This window comes from Thunnus thynnus, chromosome 15 (assembly GCF_963924715.1).
Source record: "Thunnus thynnus chromosome 15, fThuThy2.1, whole genome shotgun sequence".
NCBI lineage: Eukaryota > Metazoa > Chordata > Actinopteri > Scombriformes > Scombridae > Thunnus > Thunnus thynnus.
This window is the reverse complement of record NC_089531.1, coordinates 25,012,940-25,037,511: the sequence shown is the minus strand read 5'-3', so window position 1 is coordinate 25,037,511 and position 24,572 is coordinate 25,012,940. Positions and strand designations below refer to the sequence as shown.

Below are 24,572 nucleotides of genomic sequence, written 5' to 3'. Positions count from 1 at the left end.
TTTTTGGATTCATAACATCTTAAATCAGACCCTTGTTGATGATGCTGAGGATTATTTATTAAACCGTATTTAAAGTTGATTTTTTTGTGGTCTAGGGGAGTAAACAATCATCTTGCCAAAGGCATAAATGTGACTAACAGGTCTCAGCAGGCCTGAGGCTATTATTACTGAGTGAACTTTAGCTTGGGTGCCTTCACCCTGCATACACTCACTGCAGTTAAGCTGTCAGTCACCTCTGTTATCCTATTAGTCTGCTGTAGTTGTTGCAGTTATGGAAACTAGCTGTAGTGATCCTCTAAGTAAATTTAAAAAGGAAGCCTGCAAGTGAAGGCATTTTACGGATCAAACAGCTTCTAAACTTTTATCATAAAACCTTTATGGATATTACAGGAATATTACTGTAGAATATTAGATATTTTATCAATCAAAGCTTGTAATAAAAGTCACTAATTCCCAGATTGTGTTTAATAATATAAGAGCGTTGTAGTTACAGTTAAGGAAGAGAGATATTAAAAATGGCTCATAAATGGAAATGAATTCTTTATTGCTGTATAAGAGCTTATTGTTCATTCCTGCAGCAATAAGCTGGAGGCTAACAGCAGGACCTGGTCACGCATGCCAAAAAATCCTGATGTGTGTGTGTGTGTGTGTGTGTGTGTGCGCGCGTGTGTGTGAGGATGCTGAGGGGCGTAGCAGTGTATGTGCCCCTCATGGTCAGCGCTCAGGAATTAAAATGCATGCCTCTCATTGCCCGGGAGCGAGTAACGGTACGCGTCAAACAGTTCCCATCCGCCGCCTTCGCAGAAAAACGCATGGATGTGCTTGTTTCAGGAGGGGAAACCTCCTCTCGGTGTTTTCATATCCACACAGGCAGCGATGTGAGGTTGCCAGTTTGGAGCTTGTTTTCCCCTTAAACTGGACCCTTCAAGCTGTGACTGGGCCGATTTCCTCGCTGTTGGTTTCTCCGCGGAGCCGCTGCCACACCGCACGGAGAACAACTGCACTCCACTCGACTTAAAGTGAGTATCGAAACAATGCTTTTAACCCTATACACTGCTTTAGTATCACCTTATGTTCTAATAATAGCTTTTAATCTCAGTGCCTTAAACTGAGTAGCGCACATACAGGCTTAAAGTATTGAAGTGCTACTGACCAGGTGTTGCACTGTAACTTTCTTCTGCAAAAATGTACTTAATTACTAATTTTAATGAATAGATTCTATCTGGCATAATACGATGACAAATAGAAATACACAGCAGGCTTTTCTTGTCTCAGAAATTGTTTTTTTTTATGTTTACATCACCCCTGCAGTTTTATAAGAATAGTTCTTAGTGCTTTTAATTGATTGCATAATTCACATCCCTGCTCTCAAAGTCTAAAATAACCATGTTTGTGCATCGATCTCTTAATTTTGCACTCAGCCACCTGCTAATACTGTAATGTCAGGCAGTGCCATGTTGAGAAAAAGCAACTCCTCTTCTTTTTGAGGGCTGGTTTTGATTTCTAGGCTTTAGATTCTTCGGTGGGGGCTGCTGGCTCATGCACTGCTCCACTGTCTGACTCCCAAAAAAGGCTGTATATATGAGCCACTGTGTTTCAGTGCTGGACCATGCTTTGACAACTGTTGAATGTACAGCAGATGTGCAGAAAAAGGATACTGTGCTGTTTTTCTCTGGTGTCCTGGAAGCAGCCTCATTAAGTAAAACAATTTCCTCTGACAGGAATCCTTTCAATTTGTTGTAAACATTAATCACTGTGTGTTTCATTGTCGGTGTAATATCCCCGTGTGAGTAAACTCCAGCTTTATGGGTTATGAGTTTTGAAATGATCCCCCTCTGTTGTGTATTTTCCATGAGATGTCACCTCATTTACTAATGAAGGTGTCTGCGGCACGCTGGTTAATTTTCCACTGAAACCTCTCCTCACCATTATAAATAATAAGCAAGTAGAATACATTAGCTCAGCCGGTTCCTCATCACGTCTCCAATCAGATTGGATGTCATGACCTTGGGGGACTGTGCTGCAGTATTGAGAGGGGAGGCAGGCAGAGATGGAGATGGGGTGCTTTGGTGGCATCCATTATCAAGGAACCCAATTACATCTGGTACAATGGTAGTTGCCATAAGCAATTGCCATTTGTTACACCATATAATAAGGAGCTATTTTGAGAGGAATGTCATAATGTGCATTTTAGTGCAGGCTCTCTCATCTGTATATACATTGTAATTTAAAAGATCTACGTGATTCTTCTGAACGGACGTCCTTTGTGGTCTCCTCTTAACAATAGAGCATGGTAGAAGCAATGAGTCACTGTGAATCATGGCAAGGAAAAGTCTGACGAAACTGCAGTCGCTGGTGTGCTGCTGTTTCCACTTCAAAGCACGCCACGCTGAACGCCTGCGAACAGAAATCCATGAGGGCACCTAACATCATTCAAAGTTTGTGCAAGTTTCTGTAAAGATTCAGCTTCCAGTGTTAAGATCTTCCCTGCAAGGTATTTCCTCCTCCTGTCTTTAGCTACTCTGGCGTGGGGGCTGAGTTAAGTCAGCGCAGGCTTTACTGTAATCAGTTATTCAGCTCGGGCGTTCAGACTCCCAGCCCCAGACAGAGGAATCCCCGTGGTTCACCACAGACCCAATCAGACCCTTTAAGTACACGGCTCTCCAACAAGGTCTGGGACCAAGACTGCAACGGCAAAATTGTTTCCAGTCCCTCGGGTGGTGGTCTGCATGTGTCTGCAGAATGTAGAAGTATATTTCACTAATAGTTTGTGTCTTTTGTTCAGGCCTCTCTGCTCTGTCTTTTTCCTTCATACTATTCCCCTTGGACTTCTCCCTGCCTTTTTGATTTGCCCTCTGTTTCCACTTAACAGTCCTGGCTTTTTTCCAAGAAACACCTCAGCACCATTCTTTTTTTTTTTTTTTTTTTCAAGCATGAGCAGACTTTTTATACTCTGGACACACATGGAGAATTCATGGCATTTACTGTATGTGTATGTATGTGTGTGAGCATTTATGAAATGACTTTATCTTTGCTACATTTTTGCCACTTGGGAGGTTATCGCAGATGATTACAAAATGACAATTTAAACACGACTGCCTTCGCAACAGAGAAGAAGACGTCTTGTGATTGCTGTCGTAATCTTTCCCCAGCTCAATCAGAGACGCAGAGACTTCATATCACTCCTGCAATTAGGCTCGTCAAATTACTGCATGTCTTTTATCTGTGACTGCTTGTTTGATAATGCTTATTGGCAGGTGCCTTTGGAGAAGCAGAGGAAGGGAATCCACAGCTGGTGCATTTCAAGGGGGATAGATGCATTATGTAAAACCATACTGTTCTGTGCAGCAGATGTTTCCTCCTTCTGATGGCTAGCTCAGCTACATAACCATACATCTCCATATCGCATCCTCAGGAGTTTCTCTTTTCTCCATTTTAATGGACAGATGCGCTGTCCTTGACTTTCATCATTTTTGTTGTCAACCTGAACCATTCTCTGCAAATTGTCCCCTCACTGTCCTAATCGTTTTCTGTTGCAATCAATTAGGCTGAGTGTACATCACTCTTTCACTGCAGTTTGCGTAAGTGTCCTCATCAATGTAAAGCCTTTTCTGTACCTTTTATTCTCCTTATAGTCATGTTGACAGGCCTTGAACATCTACGACCTTGTCAGGAAAAATGCCTTCATTACTTACATAGAGACTTGCTTATACAAGATGTATGCTATACATAGCATTCACTCTGCAAGGATTAATGTTACTCTCTGCATGTTTTTTGTAGTTGCTTCGTTTGTCTTCAGTAGGATATTATTTTGCAGCTGAAAAGGAAAAAAAAGATTTTGTCAGTGAGCTTGACATGCGTCCTTTCTGTGGGTTTATTTGAAGGAAAGGCTAATTGTTATGCCTCAGAGGTCCATTGTTAATTAGAAGTTATCTCGGGCAGCTCTCACATGGTCACTGCTCTAATTGGCAGTCAAAGCTGTGTACCACCTGGCCTAGCCTTTAACTCACCAGGTGCTCCCAGCAAAACCGTCAGCCCTGGCATTATGTGGGTATGGCCTCTTAAAACCAAACAGACAGCAAGAGAGGAAGAGGGATAGAGAGGTACGAAAGGAGAGGAAAAGACAGTGAAGTGTGCGCAACATGCCGGCCAACTTTGCTAAAATGGCGGAGCTGCAAAACAGCAGTAAAAGGTTATTTCATGCTATGTAGTTAAACAAGACTTTTGAAGCCAGCAGGAAAAAAGGTTCAGAGAAATTAGTGTAATCTTTTGATGCACACATCATCATACATCACACCTCTTTGTTTCAGATTTCTAATACCGCAGGGGCTGTGAGGTGGCAGCACATCAACACTCTGCACAGCCTGTGCAGGTTTGTTTACCTGTGTTTTGTGGGAGAAAAAATAAGTTAAGCCCATGAATATGAACAATAGCTGGCATTGGAAAGGCTTTAAGTGTTTGTCTAGGCATCTGGCCATACATGGGAAAGACAGGATGATGGCACAATCACGAAATTAAGTCAATTTTACTGTTCACGGAGAAAGATGAATGTCAAAATTGATTCAAGCAAAATATTTTCACCGTTAAACAGAATCCACATTAAGTGTTTTATTCAGCGTAGTTAAAACATTAAGCTGGAGACAATCGAGAAAAGGCAGTGATTTAATCAAAAGATAGTGAAACTGCTTTTCACAATGAATTGGAAATTCACACTGTGTATCCTGAATAGCTTGAGAATCTTTTACATGTACATGATTGAGAGTTATGTTGTTTTTGTTTCTGCTATGGGAGATAATTCACCCATGACTCTCATAAATCCTGACTAATTGGTCCAGGACCTTGGGAATCATAATGTTTTGTCCATTCAAAAGGCCAGACAGGTGTGCCCTGTGTATAACACAATCAAACCGCTGATAAAATGTGCCTTGTGACACTGTGCCTCGTAAACAAAAAACCTTTGTCTTTTCACACCCCAAAGTCAATGGGGTTATTTTGTCTTGCCGCTCCAGCATCTAAAGTTCACACTAATTCCCCAATGTGTCATCCCTTTGTTCTCTGATCACAATGGGAATTCGAAATGTAAAGCAGATCTAGACAATGTTCTATATCTTGATGGGTAGAGCAGAGAGAAGTGCGCTAAACATGCTTTGTAACTGTGTTGTGCTAGCAGCCTTAGGCAGAATATGTTAACATTGTACAGCTGAGCAGAGGATGATCTGGATCCGTGTGATTTGTTGGTGTTGCCATTTTGTTTTTTTTTCTTCCACTGTTGTGTTTAGGACTAGAGGTGTGGCAGCATTTTCTGATTTCAGCCTATACATACTATATGCACAGTATATGTATACAATACTTTCCCGAAGAGACAAAGAATCCTTTCCAACATATATAGTTTGTGTTTGATCAGCAATTCAGCAGCAGCAACAATAAGTAATTACTAAGCTGCAAATAACAATTAAAAAATACATAGACTAATAGACAGGCTACAAAGAATAACAGAAATCATTGCCTTATACATACTAATCATAATAAACAAGCGTATCACTGCTATAATTACTGACAGTAGAATCATTACTTCCCCTAATGCTCCACTGCTACCATTGTTAATAACAGTTCATTAATTAAACATACTATGGAAAATAGCAGCTCTGTTCTGTGAGAAGGACTTCTCCTTGACTGGACCCACAGAATTACAGAGTGTAGTTTAATTTTGCTCTGGAGGTCATTCCAGGAATAATGAGCAGGGGAAATGTAAATACTCCTCTTTGCTTAACTGCTGGAGCACTTAGAATACCTGAGACGAGCCAGTTTTGAGATTTAGCCACATAATGAGCTACTTATATAAACACAAGCAAGAAGTAAAATGGTGTGAAAAAGAGGCTTTTATGCTATGTCAAAAAAAATGTATTAATGTATGTGATACATCTAAAGTTTTCAGCTGTTTTCAACTCTGCATTTTTTAGAAGTAGTCTTGGGGAAACATGCAAAAAGACACTTACTGGTTAAAGAGTTAGTTCACTGTTTCGGGAAATACCATTTGCTTTCAAGAGTGAGATGAGAGGATCCATAACAGTCTTGTGTTTAGCCTAGCCTAGTAAGTAAACTTAACTTACTTACTTACTTTACTTACTTTAGTAAGTGAATTTTATTCATAAAGTGTCTTTCAAAACCAGAGCTACAAGGTGCTGGACAATGCAAACAATTGAGAAAAAAAAGAAAGTGAAAAACAGGAAATATCAATATAAAAACAATGAAAACCATAAAACTACACAGATGGTAAACATACAAGTCAGATATAATAACAATAAAATCAATAAAAGCTACACAAGGGCAATCACACATTACGGGACACAATGCTTATGAAACAGGTGAGTTTTTAACAGCTTCCTAAAATCTTTTTAATTCTTCTTAAATCGACTGATGAGCGTTTTTTATAACTAGGGGAAGACAGTTCCAGAGGGTGGGGGCCACAACTGCAAAAGCATGATCACCTTTGGTTTTAAGCCTAGATTTCGGGACAGCCAGAAGGCATTGGACCTCAGTGATCTAACTATGGCCAGGGGGCACAATAATTCAGAAATATAAAATGAGGCCAGCCCATGTAGTGCTTTATAGGTAATTAAAAGAATTTTGAAATCAATTCTACATTCTTTGTGTAACCAATGGAGATTGGCCAACACTGGTGTGATGTGTGACCTACATCGTGTATTAGCTAACAGTCTGGTGGCCACATTTTGGACTGACTGGAGCCGAGACATAGAAGAGCAACTCAGGGTTGTGAACAGTGAGTTACAATAATCAAGACAGGAGGAGACAAAAACATGAGTGATTTTTTCCAGGTCTTGAAAGGATAGTATAGCTTTGATTTTCGCAATGTTTCTTAGTTGGAAGAAACAGGATTGGACCACTTTCTTTATGTGCCACTCAAAGTTCATGTCTTGGTCAAAGAAAACTCCTAGGTTTTTTGAGGCTCGCTTAACATTTGCTGCTAAAGGACCAATACACTGCTATATTTTCTCAGAAATGCTCTCAGGGCCTATAATAAGGACTTCTGTTTTGTCAGGGTTATCTGACATCCAGTCCGTGATAGCTGTTAGGCAGTCTTGCAAAGTGAAGAGATCGCTAAGGTCATTTGAATTGAAAGAAAAGTCTAGCTATGTATCATCCACGTAGCAGTGATAATAAATACACTTAAATCAAATAATTAGGAAACCAAGGGGTAGCATGTACAGGGAGAAAAGAATAGGACCAAGGATTGACCCTTGGGGTACACCACACCTCAGCTGAGCAGATGAGGAGACATAATGATCAACAGAAAAACTCCTGTCTGACAAATAGGAATCAAACCAGTCAAGGGCAGTCCTCCCATTGCTGAAGCCTACTAAGGAGAATAGAGTGGTCAACAGTGTCAAAAGCTGCACTTAGGTCAAGCAGCAACAGAACTGAACATTCCCAAGCATCAGCGTGCATTAAAATATAATTTGAAACCCTAAACAGAGCAGTTTCAGTACTGTGCCCCACATGAAAACCAGACTGGAATTTATCAAAGATGTCATTGCTGTCCAGGGCCTGTAAAGTTGTTTACATACTACTTTTCAAGATCTTCGAAATAAAATAAAAAGTTTGGAAGTAGTTCTGTAGTTACTGGGAAGCAATGGGTCAAGGCTTGGCTTTTTTAAGAGTGGCTGAATAATCGCAAGCTTACAATAATCATGCACACAGCCAGAGCTAAGGAAACTACGGAACTAAAAACATCTTTAAAAAGAGAAGTTGTAACAAGAGAGCTGAAGGAGGGGTGCATTTGAGAGACAATGGTTTTGAGTTCTTCCAATGATATTGGGCTAAACTGGCTCAATAAAGAAACACGGGTCAGACAGTCTACTTAAGGGGAATGGGAAGGCAATATTTTAGACCTTATATCAGTGACCTTGTCCACAAAAAATGATAAAAGCATTTCAGTCATTATTTGAAAAGACCAGTACCAGTACCGGTAATCAAATTAGAAAAATTAGCAACTCTCGCCTCTTTCACTTTCTTATTAAAAGATAAAAGTAATTCCTTCAAGTGAATAAAATGAAGCTTAACATAGACTGGCAGCTAGTCTGGCTCTGTTCAAAGTGAAAAAATACCAACACCTCTAAAGCTGGCTACTAAATTAACATGTATCTTTTTTAACCTGTACTAATCAGAATTGTAAAACAAAATGTTGTGGTTTTAGAGAGTGGTACATGTTGGAACATGTTAAACTGAACAGCAGCTTGACTTTAGTCTTGTCGTTCTAGTCTCATCTTGTTGTAGTCTTGTTGTCACAGTGAGGTTGCTACGTTTGGTACCATTGTGCCTGTACACTGACCAAAATCAAAAATTTTAGTTTAACATGGAAAAGACATAGTCTTAATTAGTGCACTTTATAGGGGTTGCTAAGTGTATTTTTTTACTTCAAATTGAGCCCGGCCAGCTGTTTGCCCCTGCCTCCCTGATTCAAACTCTCCTTAAATCTGCATGAACTGATTTTTTGGGCTACTTGGGGGCAGCAGAAACAAGCTATAAACACATCATTGACATATTATCACAATATGAATTTGATATGGCAAATGTGGTAGCAAACAGCACCTCCAGAGAAACATTAGCATTCATTTGGAGTTGTGTTTCTGGTGTCTTGGCAACTGTAAGTCAAATTTTCACTTTTCTTTTGGGTCTGTTTTGTCTCTTTACCAACTGTCTCTTGTTTGATGTTGGCCTGGTAGCATATGGTGGTTTTTTAAAGTGATTATTATTTATTATTAATATGAAAATATTGATTATAGCCACTGTAATGCACAGACATTAAATTTATATGAATTTTCTCATTTCACTCTGACAGAAATTAAATAATATAAGTGCATTTACCAAAATGTTGAACTGTTCCAAAAAGCTATACCTCTGCATATATCTTATATACACATTCACAATGAGGCAGTTGTTTTCATTAATTTCATTAATTAATTTTTATTAATAATTGCTCCAAACTACTTAGTTCCTATTACTGTATAACTTTTATTGAACCGTGTTTGTGTTCACAGTCTAATAGGGTATTCTGCTAAGACTTCCGGAGAAAGTCAAAATGGGCAAAGGTCTTCATCAGAGTACCGCACACATGCTACTTGGCTTCTGTAATGGTTACGAATAATTACTGTCTTCAGTAATTCTGTAATCAGTATTGGAAGTACATCTGGCTGGCTTCTTTGCGGATATACCATGGATATCAGAAGTCTACAGACTCTTTCTAATTTTCTAGTTGTTATTGCCTTGAAGGCTGAAATGAAAACCTATTAAATCAAACTTGATTTTTTCATTTTCATTTGGATATGCTGAAGTACCGAGCAAAAGGTAAAAATGAGAAACAGCTAATTTCTGACACTGTATTAAAACTGGAAAATGAAAGCTCTTTGCTTATGTAATGGTGAACACCCAGCACTTTTGGTTTTGATAACAACTGTGAACTTCTTGGATAGGTTTCTACCATCTGAGTACATCTGAATCACCGATTTTCCCCCCATTCCTCTCTTCAGACTGAATGAGTTCCTTTATGCACACTCCTTGCATCAATCCACAGTTTGTACAAATGTAAAAGCACACAATAAAGATCTTCTTTTTGTCTCGGCCGTTCTTTGGTTGATTTGGCCATGTGCTTTCAGTTTGCTGTCAAGTTGAAAGATGGAATCCTTCTTTTACTTGAGCATTGTGTCTATTTCTAGAGGGCAGCTGATTCCATCCCCCTCCACACCCCACCAAAAAGAAGAGTATTTTTGGATTTTTGGATGGAGTAATATTTGGAGCAATTCATCTTCCCCTCTATCCTGACCAGAGCCCCTGTTCAGCCTTGTAGCATGATGCAGCACCAGCACCTGAAGAAAGATACCAGTGTCATTTACAGTTATAAATAGTTTATTGGTGGCTGGCGTTTACATTCCCCGCTATCAGTTTGCAACGCATGCTGTATGTAAAAACATTTTTAGATACAAAACTCTTCATATTTATTAGTAAGTCATTTATGTATGCATGTAATCATTCATTCATTTCAGTGGCCAATTTTTCTGCATAAAAATAGCCAAGTTAGCTAACATGAAATTCGACTTCTCTGTGAGTACCTCAACAAGCAACTGTATTATTTTATCTGATTCTATTCATGTAGAAAGTTTTTGATTACACTTGGTCCAAAACATATCTTGTTTAATATCACGTAGACCACAAATAATATGGTATAGATCACAATTGCAAAAACAATTTTAGATATTTTCCAACAAGCCCTAATATCTGCAGCTGTTCTGAATTTGTGCAGACATTTTTATTATTGGCACTAACTTAAAAAAAAACATGGTTTTAGTGTTTAAAATTGGCCCCTGTAGGTTCATTGGTGAGTGGCACCATTGGCTCCTCATCAAGTCTTTCAAATTTAAGACCAAAAAGGTAAAACTCCAGTTTCGTCCAATGCTGATGCCTTTCCACATCATTTTGAGACACTAAGTGCATCTTCTTGCATAATTAAGATGAACTGGATGTTATTTTTAGGGAAAGTGGTGTCTGTCTTGCCTGACCGCACAGCCCAGAAACCTTGCAAACATGCAAATGAGCTGTTATATCCATGGAATGGGAAGCCTCCAGCATACGTACTGCAGTTGTTAATATTGCCGCTGGCCTCTTTGCTTCCCTGATGAGCTTCTTTCTGCAGTCATTCATCTCAGAGGAACCTCCTGATCTTGCAGAGATCCTGCTGCTGTATTACCTCCAGTCTGTGATTACAATTTCAATTGTGTTTCAGGGTGTGTTAACTGACTTGGAAATCTTCTTATTTCCTGCGCTTAATCTCAGCCTTTTAAATAATTGCATATTTAAAATGTTTGAATTCCTAGATTTAATTAAGACATATAGGATCAAGGGTAGTTTTATATAACAGCCCACCAACTCCAGTGTAATTTTGGTGTATTTGAAGGATATATCATAAAATACTTAAAGGTACTTGTATCCCCTCCTACTCTTGCATTACATTCTTCTTTAATGTGAAGTAACAACCTCAAAAAATGTAGATAGAAAGAAAGAAGAAGAGTAGTAAATCATGAAACTCATGTACTTCAACTCTAGAGTGAATGTATTAGACTTTTCCTGTTTTATAAATATATTTCATCATATTTCATTAAGAAGGCTCAGGGTTTTCTGACTCACATTTAATTTGTTGATGCTGTTACTGCAAACTCAACAATCCTCTATGTTTATCAGTTGTTTTGAATTAAGGATGCTGTATATTTCCACAGTTTTCCTCTAATTATTTCAATAAAAGTAAAAGCAACAATAAATAATTAGTGAGTGTAAATAATATTTCTATTAAAAAGAGAAACTCAGAGCAGCAGAACGGCAAATAAACATGACATGACTCTGTTGTTGAACTGAGGAAATTAGGGCAGTGGAATTATACATTATGCTAAATTTAATAACAACTCTCAATGGTTTTTACAAGGCCTTCCTCCTGAAAAGCCATTATTTGAATAATTTGCTTTTATTTGAGAATTTAGGTTGTCCACAGAAAATACACCTTAATTACTAACTGGGTGTGAAACAATATTAGTTTACCCTGGCAAAGTAATATTATGTAGTTGCCACCTGTAGTTGAAGTAGCTATTTAAAAAAATACAGTGCATTTTATTTCTTTACATCCCTCTTAAAAATTACCATCTTATTCCATGACCTCTTTATCTTCTTTCCTTGTATCTACATATTTTTACTGGTACCAGTATGTATTTTTTCACTGCTCCATACAGTACGTATAATAAAATTTGAATTTATGGTGAAGACAAATTGGTTTGATGTATGCTTGAAAAGGTCTGACACTGTTAATACATTCTTTGTTTTTCCTGAAACAAATTAGTATGAGAAATTCTGATTTATATTAAACTGCATTTCATTGTTTTAACATTGGGGTATAAACACACAGATTTCCATGTAGGTGATACACAGGCAAGATGTCAACATGTGGACAATACTGGGGGACGTCCAGTTTTCATTGTTCAAACTTACATCCAGTGAGGGAAGGGTTGAATTTGCAGCTGACGGTGTTACTGCCCCTTTGATTCACTGTGGTGCTGCACTCACCCACTGAGCCGCACAGCGTGACAGACTTCATCTCATTTCTTACAAATGGAAGCACAAACTAATGCCGGTGTGGCTTTCAAACTGTGTAGTTTTCATTTTCGCTGATCAAACAGCTAAATTTGTCTGTGAAGCTCGTGTCACAGATGTTGCTATCAAAGCCGAGCTGTAGAGAAAGAATACAGAGTGAAAGAAATGAAACGGACAGATCCTCACCTCCAGTTAATCAAATGACCCGAGTCCTTAGAAAAGAAAAAAACTTGCTCCACTGTTGCACCCAATAAAGATGGGAATCACACCTATAACTTTCTCATCATTCAAGTAAACATACACAATCTCTTTGTCAGATTAGGCCTTGCCATTTCATAGGGGCTAGTAATCAGCTTAAAGGATAATACCACCATTATTGAGTTTTTCCTTATCTCCAGTGGCAAGTGATCTCCTGTATCCAACCCCGACCATTTCACTTTGCTATCTGCACATTTGAATTAACTTATTTTATTGCTTTCTTTGCCTCCTGAGTGCATCAAAAGACTTTGCGGAGACTTAATATTTTGTAGTTATCCAACAGAGTGAATGTGATGGAAGTAAACAAAATGAAAATCACCAGTCAGTCGAGCTTTTCCCGACTGAGCAGCGCTGATACTTTCACCTCCTCCTCATGAAAGATGTTTTCCCATTTAAACATGACCTGAGGGTGAGTTACCATTTCATGGTGTATAATAATAACTGTGACAGTTATTTTATTGACACTGATGTACGCTTGATGTATGGGGGTTGACTGAATTAAAAGAATGCCATTAATTTATCTTATTACTCTATAGTTAGGTAGATGTGTCAAAAATGTTACACATTTGCCTTGCATATATTGATTGTGGGGAAATAAAAACCTCCAATGCACATGTGCTTATCTGTCAGTACCTTCTGCTCTTTAACGCCTGAAGAAGTCCACTTATTGTAATCTTAATCATCAAAACTCGGTGTACAGTACATTGTCAGCTAGATTTAAAGATGCTACGTTTCATAGCTTTGTCAAGTTTAAAATGCATTGTAGTGCAATTAAAAACATACATATCAAGCACTTCTAATCAGTGTAATTGACAGAGAGAGGTCAGATGCTGAGGGAAGAAGCCAGAGCGAAATACCATTCATCTACATTCAACCTCTTCCTCTTTGAATTCAGAGGAACTTAAAACCGACTCATACTAATTGACTCGTTTAACTTTTACTTCAAAAGAATGTAATTGCTTCTACATTTGCTCACTAATACAGCCCGTATACCCAATGAAAAGTGTTTACATCCATCAGAATCTCTCAAATATTCCTGTCAACGCTGCCCTCGGTGCAACAGAGAGACACACTACTGTTTTGATCCCATATTATCAAGCATGATCACAAATATTGTAGCATGATCAAAGCCTGTGAAAGCCTGTCTGTTGCCCATGACTACTTATTGATCAGTACTATGGGATGTGCATGGCTGCACATTGGAGTGGTTTGAAGTGTTGTCAGTGGACGCATAAAATGAAGCTATGCTGGTGGCAGGGATGTGCTGTAAACTCAAGTGAACACAGTGTCGTATCTGCAGGATCCAGTTTAATCACCATTCTAAGCTGATTCATGACAGTATACACCATTGCGATTAATATTTTAGGTGGACAAGATCCCTGACAAGGGCCAAAAACACAGAGGAGGCACACATTTTATATGAGACCGCAAATGCGTCACTGTGAAACAGCTTGGGAATTAAAACCAATACCAAAAAAACTGTAGACTATAGATTTAAAACATATTTCTGATGCCTTTTGGAGCCGTATTAAAAGTTAATATGAGTGGAAAGGTAAGCAGAAAGGCAAACTATTCTTCAAACAACTGGAGAGCAGCCTCAGAGGGTTCCTGTTGGAACCTTCGCAGCCCCCCCAAAAAGCCTTTGAAGCGCCCTAAAAGCACCCTACTTATTTAGAGTACACTGAGGGATACATTTACTCAGAATATATGAGCTCCAGGAAGGTACGGCATGCCAAACAGAGATTGCTGACAGAAAATGGGAAAATACATTTCCTGCTAAATATTAAAACTGTCTTCTCCAGAGGATAAGACCTGCATTCGAGCCGATATTTTGTTGCTGAAAGAAATCCCCATAAATTCCCCTTTTCAGCTCAAAGGTAGATTATCTAAGATTTATGTAAAATAGCACCCCCTGCAGGCACAGCAAAATGTGACGAATCAAAATCAAAACAAAGACGACCTCCCACTGTGCTCTACATTTATCTAGAGGACCGGATGGAGGAGGTGAAGTAAATACACCCCAAAGTTTTCAGCTGAGAAGCTTTCATACTGAACATAGACAAAGTTACCAGTACAGGAAAGAGACTCAAACTTTAGTGCAAATATTATCCAACTGCTATGTTTAGCTGTCTATGAGATGTTAACATCTGTATCATACCTGTAAATCCTCTGAGTTTATTGTCATTTACATCTTCACTCATAACAAACTTCCCTGCTGATATCTTGAAAGAGGCTCAAAACTTCATGTTCTGTCTTGTTCCATTACGTAGTGATTCAAATTACGACACAAAATAATGTACAGAGTAAAGTAAGTAGTGCTAAGAATCACAGATGGTACAAAACAACGGCTAACAATGTCAGCCACCATCTGGTTAACTGCCTGTGTGGCCGTTGGAGCTAAAGTGATATTACAAACTATTTTAGTTCCTGCCCACATTTTGTGCCAATCAAATTTGTAGTACTGACATCGTCAGCTGGAGCTACAAATTCCCGCCCCCTTAAGAACACTAATGTAGGGGGCGCTATCACTGCAGAAAAATAAATAAAACTTAAATTTCTCCTTTTTGACCAAATAAGTCCACAAGTCAACTAATCACCAAGGAGGATACTGACGAATTTTCAGTTTGACTTTAAACCTTGATTATTTCAACGGCGTACAATTCTTCACCAATTAGTTGTTAGTTAAAATAACAAACTAACTGCCTCACTAAACCTGTGGTCAGGTAGTATTCACAGGAGTTTTGGTCACTTTATGGGGCTGAACCAAAGCCTAATAAAGCTGCCATGTGTAGTACAGTATGTGCACTGTACTGGATAGGTACTTGAAGTCGACACATAACATACAGAATGCATAGAGAGTAGGAAGAACAGGGGGTCATTGGGAGCCTACAGCTCATATTTGCTCCGGAGCTCTCTAATGGGTTAATACAGCCCTAGTTGTTCAATTGTTGCTAATGATGTCATAGTGAATATGAGAGATATTGTTCATGTTCAAGTTCAGAGTATATATTTTTGTGTTATCATCAAAACTATAAGCCCAGCACAGAAATAGAACTGCGACCGCATGCTTGATGTTCCCCAGGCCAATTTTAATGCAGCTGCTACAGCTGAATTTCAGTTGATCCAAGGTGTATGGTGAGGACAACATGTTCATCGAATATGGTGCACAAGAAGGTAATTATCCAGAGGGATTAGAGCAGAGTTAATACTCTGGAAATGTGCTTATTTGTCTGTGTGATAGGGCTGTTGGACCAGTAGACATAGTTGAAAAAAGCAGTAAATCACACAGACAGGTGATTTATTTATTTATGCATTTGCTTGCTTGTTTTCTTTGTTTATTGGCATTTACATTGGTTATCATATTTGGATTAAACAGAGCAGCAATATGAAATGTTGCTGCCTGCCTATTTACAAATGTTATTTGGTATTGATTAATGGATTGTGATTTTTACACTTAGCCATTCACAGTGTCAAGCTTCTGAGGTATATCATTATTTTTCTACTGAAAATGCAATTTTCATTTATTATTAACACAGTTTAAATATCTCTGTAATCCATTAGATGTCGTCATTTACTCCATCAGTTTTGTCAGCTTTAATCAACACGCTATACATAATAGCTGGAAGGGGGATTTTTAATGCAGAAATTAACAGAGTAATAATACAATTTTGTAATTTTCTGAGAATAAAAAATACACTGTATCATCATAAAGCCCTGTCTGTACTGAGCACTTGGAAATTTTTAAGGACAAGAAAAGAAAATCCAGGAGATTTAAGTGAAGGAGACATTTAAATATTACTTAGTCAAAACCAAGTAACACGAACATAGCTGTGGTTCATCATGAATAATTTTGTTAGCCAAAGTAATGGGACATTTGTGTAATAAGAAAGAGGAGTCTGTAGGACAGAAATGGGTAAAAAGCACACTGGTCTTCAACGCATGCAACATTTAGATGTCTGCCCTTTTAGGTATCAGCTCTGTCTCCCCCTGTCCTGATCCCCCATTTTATGAGAGACATGTCTGCCAAAAAAGAGCTCCAGAGAAATCAAAGGGAGGAAAATGTATCCTGTAACCTCCACTTACAGTCCCATAGCTCACCCATAAAAAGTGTTCTGTTTGCACATTTTCTTGTGCTACAGAATGAAATACATTTATTTGACTATACGGTTGACATTTATGCAAAGTACTCCATCTGAGGATTCAAGAAATGTACAGTGAAAGGAGAAAAGTGTAGGCAGAAATATTTGTCCACTCTACACAGGCTGAGTAGCTTGCTGGCAAATCACTTTATATCACTTCCTGGTGATTCTTCATCTTGATAAGATGTTGAGTTGATAAAAAGTTATTTTTTTTGAGATTTGCTTTGTAACACCAGCTCTCTTATATTTGGGAATTTTGTGTGTTCTGTTTTCATTTAAGTGGAAATAGACAACTTTTTTGCTTTAACTTATCATCATGAAGTAAATGTTGATTGCACAGTGTAATGGCTATAGAATAATGACACCATCGGCATTTAGATCAGTTCCCTATAAGCCTTGCTTTCACTAAGCAATTCTGTCTGCCAGTGGGTACGATCTCCTGGGAAAATAAAGGCTTGATTTACGGCACAAAGGAGATGCGTTAACCATTGTATAACCAAAAGAGGAAGAGGATAGCAGTTTTGTTTTCACGCATAGCTATCGGTAGCTATTTCTCATAATAATTTGTTAAGTGGCCAACTTCTTTCTATCATCTTATTGCTGTATGATAAATGTGGAATATCGCACAGGCAAATCTGATGACACACTACTTATATCTGTGTATGCTTCATTTTAGTTGCATTGAGTATACTACCTGAATAAACTTGTCTTTTGATTTCTAGAGGGCTTTCTTCTTGTTAGCTACGCTAGCTAACGGGACAAAAGCCCTCTAGAAATCAGTTAGCTAAGCAACCAGCCCTACAGCCATAGAATACTGGATCAGTATCCAGTCAGGCTGGCTGTCAGGCTCATCTATTTGTTCATATGAAAATCAATGGACAGAAAATATGTTATTACCGTCTCCGTTGCACAGTTTCTTTCATTTTGTAAAAACATAAACATGCTACAAACCCAGTTTGCTTTTCCCAACAAATACTTAAGAATTTCTATCTGCTTTCATGTCTCCATTATAGACTAAATTAATGAACAAACTCATGCTTTTGCTCCTGTTTTCTTCTAATATCACTCCCCCCTCTACTGCGACACCAATCCCTTCTGTAGTTATTTGTTTGTGCAAAGCAATAACAAAACTATGTTACTACTATGTTATTACTATGCAATGCATATCATTACAATAGATTTTACCTGTTCCCAAGTTCATTATAAAATTACAATTTACATCCTCAGTGAACATGCTTCTATCTTCTCTCTTATTTCCAAAATGGTTTTGATTATTTCTTGATGGAGCTAGGTTCTGAGGAAAGTGATCTCATTATCTTTGCGACAGCAGCACAAACAATAATACCACTTGGAAACACGAGGGGGGTAAAGTTGAAAAGTTGTCTGTTTCCACTTTCAGCAGTGTGAAATATCATTGTCACTTATCAATGACAAAACTAAAACCATTGTTAAAAGGTTGAGGTTTAATAGCATTTTATCACATCTGAATCAAGAATTAGATCCACTTATCCAATATGAATCCTTGCAAGTCCCTTATCAAATCCACTTAGTTTCAGCTATTAACATTTTTAAGAAACTTAAAGTGAATATAATCAATATTTTTTACACTAACAATGTATGACATGACAGTGTGTAATATCAGAGGTGTTGTTCATAGTGATGAATCTATAGAGAATCAGTGACTCTGCAGCTCCCCTTGGCTATACAGAGCATTATAGTGAGTTTCTGCTCATTGTTTAGCTGTTCATCTGCAACTTTACTGTTTTGGTTCACTCTCAGTGCTCTCATGTCGTCGTATTTGGCTGCAGCGTAAGATGTTAAACATACCTTAACCATTAGAGGGAAACTTCATGGCAGCCCAAGACTGCTCTGCAACCCGTGATATCAAACAGATGAAGTGTGTGTGAATCAGCCAAATGTAATTTCTAATCCATTGACTTGGTTTTCAAATTGGTTCATGTAATTGATCTAAAGGTCTGAACGGATTGACATGAACATGCTCTTTTTGTATTACTTAGTTTTTTCTTTTTCTTTATTTCTTTCAGTAATTGTTTTGCACTTTTAGAAATTAAGTTCATGTGGGCCCTTATATAATCAAAAACTAAGAAATCTAATTGTGATAATAATGGAATGCTTACTCTAATTAAGATAACCAGATAAAGACGTCTAAATGATTATATTGCAGTCAGAGTTTTTCCTTTATCTGGTTAACATTGATTATTTGAGAGTATGTCAATCCACTCAGTGATTATAGAGCAGTGGGTCATTTCTCTTGGTCCATCCCAGACCCCTCAGGAGACCCTCCCTGGACCCCCTTCAGTTTCCCTTCCAGGCTCATCCCCTGGTGGATGATGCCATTGCCCAGCTGTTCTGCAGTTCTTTCTCCCATTATGGCTGTGCAAGGATCATTTCTTTTGTAACAGCATACTGCTGCCATGTTGGGGGATAAGCTGTGGGCGATGCAGGTGGATGCCCTAGTGGTGTCCTGGATTACAGACCGTCTTGCCAACTGTCTTGCGATTCCAGGGGCCACCTCAAGGCAGCATACTGTTATCTCTCATTTGTTGTTTTCATGTCGTCCCACCTTAAAGAAAGATTCGCTAACAGGGTGTAACATTGATGAGAATGAAGATTACTTTTAAATTAGTCATCAAGGCAGTAAGATGTCCAACAAAGTTTAAAACAGTCCAGTAGACTGGTTATTAAATGGCTGACTGGCTTCTTAAAGTCTGCTGTCAGGTGGGATTCCTCTGCATTTATTCCTGTGGAGACACCACACCTCTTAATGAATGAAATTATTTAGCTGACATTACACTTTTTATAATATTTCCTCATGGAGCTGGGGACCTTTGTTACATGTCATCTCCCGTTATCTCTCTACTGTCTGAATCTCTAATAAAGGCATAAAAAAATGATGATGATAATAATATTTCCTTACATATAGCTTTCCTGTGATTAATATGTTTGCAGCTCCAAATGTTTCTTCTCTTCAGCTAATATTCCAAATTCAGCAGCCCAAACAAATGTATTTTGCACTCTTGCTCTTGGATTTTTAAAAGCCCAGCATCAGGTGTTATGTAGCTGCACTTTATGCAAATGAGATGAACTGCAGCTGGGCTCATTTACATCTGTAGTCTAAGTAAATACCCTGCTAAATTGGAAAATTGTGGTGGCACAAAATTTTGTGCCGGTGATGGTAATTTGTGGCAGGCTTAGTAGATATCCCCCATGGTTTGAGTTTAGGAGCTAGCAGACTAAGGATGCTGCTGCAGCTCAGAATCAGCATGTACCACACCAATACAAACTCAAAGCAGCCCCAGTGAATGGCCCTGCATTATTCATTCTTTTTTCAGATACATGAATCTTGTACCTTTTTCTTCCCTATCCCGGAAAATTGATTTATTTCTTACAAAATTAGATATAAAGCTAAATGTTTAGGCATAGAAATACAATCACATTTCAACATAGATTTCATGTGAGCTGATATTATCTCATTTCAAAGGTCCAGAGTTAAAATTAATTAATTAGTCTGAGAATAATATTCTAAAAATACATCCAGTGGTAGCAAAATTGCCTCCTAAATGCCAAAATAACAACCTTTAGTTATCCTGCTCATTATTGAGCATGATTGGTTTTTAACTCACATGTATTATTTATGTGTTTGTTTTAATTGTGTTTATTTATGTCTAATGTTTTATCTTGTATGCTATCCACAGTTTCTGTGGCTGCAACTTCCATGGTAGTTCACACTCTGCGAAGCACATTGAGCTTCCATCTGGAATGAAATGTGTTATATAAATAAAGTTTTGCTTGCTTGTTTGATTGATCTCTTGGTTGCACACTTTTCCAAATTGCATACTGTTACATATTGATTAAAGTAGTACACACATGACATTAGGTGTAACACTGAATTGAATGCTCTAAAAGTACTTACGCTGTAACTTTGAGGATTTTCAGAGAGGCCAGAATTCTCCAGGCAGAATCACTTTTTATTGTGTCCATTTGAGTCCATCTTTGATGTGTCAGTGGTTTGAGTTTGAGCAACAACTACCTGGAGAGGCTTTATAAATCTCATAAGTGTAAGCACAAAATAGTTTCAGGTTATAGTGAGAAAGTGTAGGGCTGTGTTGGAGAAACATCTCGTATTTTGCATTTCTCATCACTCAAGGTTATTCAGATGCATCCTGCGTGTACCTGTGCAAGTAGGATTAAAATACCAATTTATATTAGTAGGCATAAATAAGGATTACAATTTGTTAGGATTTAGATATATAAATTATTAGCATTCAAAGAAAAACCAAGCTCAGCACTTGCTGAATCTTTACTGTATCTGTGATTCACTACTTAGTTAAAAAGTTGTGTTAACATGCTACTATGTTACTTTTCAGAGTTTACTCCATGTTTAATTTATACACTCCTCTACTCTGTGAAATCTCACAAGTTATTACATCAAGTCTCCTTTTATCATTAACTCAGTTTAATCAGATCAGTTTGTCAGGTCAGAGTTCTCACATTCAGAATTCAATTTCTTTTTTCTTACTTCCCAGCATGCATGATTAAAATCCCCAGAAATCCATCTTTTTTTATTTAAAAAAGTGGAGGCAGAAATGGGGGTAGTCTTCTCTCCGATCAGAATTAAAACAAAGCAAACAGTGATGAAGATGTCTCTTTGTACATGAGACGAATTTGTCAGGTATCATATCAGTCAGCACTGTTCCTGGTTAGAATGTGGCTGCTAGCATTATATCGAAAGCTGGGACAATTAGATGCTGTGGCACATACTATAAGGAATCAATGACAAAATAAACATAATTGAAATTACAGTACCAGTCAAAAGTTTGGACACACTTGAAAATATGTCCGAATTTTTGACTGGTGCTGTATTTCAGTAACTGGAAACAGAAATTCCAAGTAGTCAGCAGTCTTAGATTCATGTACATGGTATATATCTACCATGTACATGAATCTAAGACTAGAAAGTATTTCTTGAAATTTAGAGCTTTTCTTTAAGGATATGAAAAGTATTTTTAGGAAATGTGTTTCCCCATAGCACACAATGGCCATATGTCTGTGGTGGTTTGATATTATCATTGTCCAATACTAACAGCTAGAGAACAACAATCTGACATTGTTGGCTTTTGACAATCTCTCTATTCCATAAATGTTTCAGGCACTTGTACAGAAGGGGATAAGATGTAACATTATTACTGTGATTTGTACTGAGTGATGAAGGTCAATAAAGCTCAATACTGGAAGTTAATGCTCTTGACTAACTGATTTTTATCACTGGCTGACTCCAACAAATTCCACCACTTACTGTCCCCAGAACCACGCTGGGACTAAAGCAAACTAGCCATTGGTGGATTTCTGAGACAGCCAGAAGGCTCAGAGTCCATCCAACAGTCCAAATGGCGGTCCAGGCTCGGACGACTTGGGGGGTTCACATTATTAACAACCTGCAGCGGTCCGATAACACTGTGGAAATAGATTAAACGGGGCAGAGCTGGCTGTTCCTCCTGAGGAGGTTCAGGTTATTTAATGCAGCCTGTCTTAATCCCACACACTGTAACTGAAAAGGCTGCCAAAAAAGTCCATCTGTTCTCTGCATATAGGCTTCTCGGAAGTGTAAAGTTCTGAAACTTTTCAAAAGTTCTGGGGTCCTTTGATGTAGCAGATGACAGTATAGAAAGAGCATGAAAAGAGCTTTTTAAATGATGTAAGTGTTTAAATGTGTTTCATCCACCACAATGAAGTAACAATCACTTGGAAGCAAATACTCATATAGTCAGTACATTAACCGTTGTATGTTCTTTATCAATTTCTCTTGGGGACAAGTGTGATTTATAACACCGATAGAAAATATCTCCTCCTACACAAGCCCCTACACTGTCTCCCCCATCCCTCCCTCCTCTGTTACTGGCACACACAATATGTCACATTTTCATGACAGACACGAGGAAGATAGTTAACAGCCGAGACTCAACCGAAAGTTCCAGAGAACAGCACACAAAGTGCTGAAAAATAGTGCTGTTTTTGTAATTGCATTTTTGGCTTAAGAGCTTTTTAGTGGTGTCGCAAGTCCATAAGTAATAGCAAGTCATTCATTTAGTTGCAGCTCACTATATGTGAAGACCACCATGAATTTAGAGTACAGGTACTGGTAATTTAATCTATTCTTCCTCTTCCCCCTCAACTTTTATATGTGGCCAGCATTTATTTGCTTGAACACACCAGCTTTATTATGATAAATAGTACCTTTGGCAGTTGCTAATTACAGGGGGTCTCAGACCTCTTAATCAACAAAGATAACTCAGATTTCTGGGGGGTCTCAAAAATTAAGCTCTTGAAATGATGAAAAGTAAAGGAGCAGCAAAGAGATGCTACTGACAGTCAACAGGCCGCTGATGTATAGCTGGTAGCATGGATACTTGTGCCGCTGGTTATAGTTGTGCAAACTATAAATATGGGCTAATTACTATATTAAACTCTGCAACTCTGCTTCTCCTCTGCATAAATAAATAAGTCCAATAAACATCAACAAGTCCATATGCAAAATATCAGTTTTTATTTATCCAACAGAGAAAATGAAAGTCCTTAAACAAACATAAAAAGTAGCTTTGAGGTTTACTAATTGGCAGCTATAATCTAAATTATTTCACCAGTGTTTTTTTACTGTTTATCTTTATCTTATTTTTATCATTTTCTAATTTATTTAGGGTCTCTTAGGGTCAGAGGATGTTGTATTTGCCATACAGTCTGTAAAGCCCCCTGAGGCAAATTTGTGATTTGTGATATTGGGCTATACAAATAAAATTGACTTGACTTGAATACCATAGCATCATGTTTTACCATGTACTTTCCCAGCAGCAGTTCTGCGCCTATTTAATTACACGTCTCTACAGAATTAATGTAGAGCTGATTACGGGTAACGGATCAGTACTGGCAATGATGTGCGGATTTGCAAACTGGACTTGTGACAAGGCGGGAGATAAAAAAGGTCTTCACATTTTTAACATTTAAGTCTGTATAAAGCAATAATAAATATGTGCTCTGTCAAACCACAGAAAAGTGTGTTATTGACCACCCAGCCAAATTTGAATGATTAAAAAAGTCGCCAAGCATATAAAATTAGGTTTCAAAATCGTGAAAAATCAAGCAGTTTTCTCTTCTCTTGAACGCTGGGGGTGTGTCCACTGAATGTGCTGAAACCACACCCAGTCATGGGAAAGATGCAGCCTCTCTCAAGTGTCAACTGTCAATCAAATACCACCACTACAACCTCCGTCTAGCAGTTTTATAAGACTTACACAGCTATACATGTTTGAACCACCCGAACGAGAATCCAAATCTGAGCCAGAGAACACTGTCTCCCCGAAATACAACCTTGTTCCTCTCAGTCTGAAACAGAATGGTAATTTTTTTCTCCCATTTATGAAAGTTAGCAATATTTAACGTTAGCCAAATAAAGTTAAGCTATCGATAAATAACATAGAACAAAACATATTTTGTCACTATAGTCACAGATCAACCTATCAGCCGTCATGTTTTTAGTTTTCTTGCATATTACCAAATACATAGTTTTGTTTCATTCAACTACACATACTTCCAGGTCTTCTCACTGCTTTATGTGTGGATTGTTGAATGTCATCATTGCAACACACAAGCTGAGCAACAGAATATGCTCTAAACTGTTCAGATAATGTATGAATACACAACCAGTAGAGTACTAGATCTTTCACTCCCTGTAACCATGGGCCACTGGCGATGAAGGAAAGAACTGTGTAAGTTAGACAATAAAATATTTTTTATTGATTTGGAATGTGTAGAAATTTCATTTGTGTTGATCAAATGGCATGCCTGTCTTTCAAAAACTGGTAGCACTGTATATGCAACCATATTGTTTAGGTTGATTAATGTATACATGAATCCTTGTAAAAATAAACTATGGGAGGGTTCACTTTGTTATACTATCTTGAGGATCAATGTGCACTGAATCCAATATAATTTGCTTTTAATATATAGGCA

General features: G+C 38.0%; 1 protein-coding gene across 1 annotated transcript in view; it reads left to right on the top strand.

Moving 5' to 3' along the window:
* Nucleotides 1-738: 738 nt before the first annotated feature.
* Nucleotides 739-24,572, top strand: part of LOC137197967 (CMP-N-acetylneuraminate-beta-galactosamide-alpha-2,3-sialyltransferase 1-like) — a 62,735-nt gene continuing 38,901 nt past the window's right edge. Inside the window, exon 1 of the mRNA XM_067611520.1 lies at nucleotides 739-1,019. The gene's annotated coding sequence lies outside the window, so the exon portion shown is untranslated. The remainder of the gene's footprint in view (nucleotides 1,020-24,572) is intronic.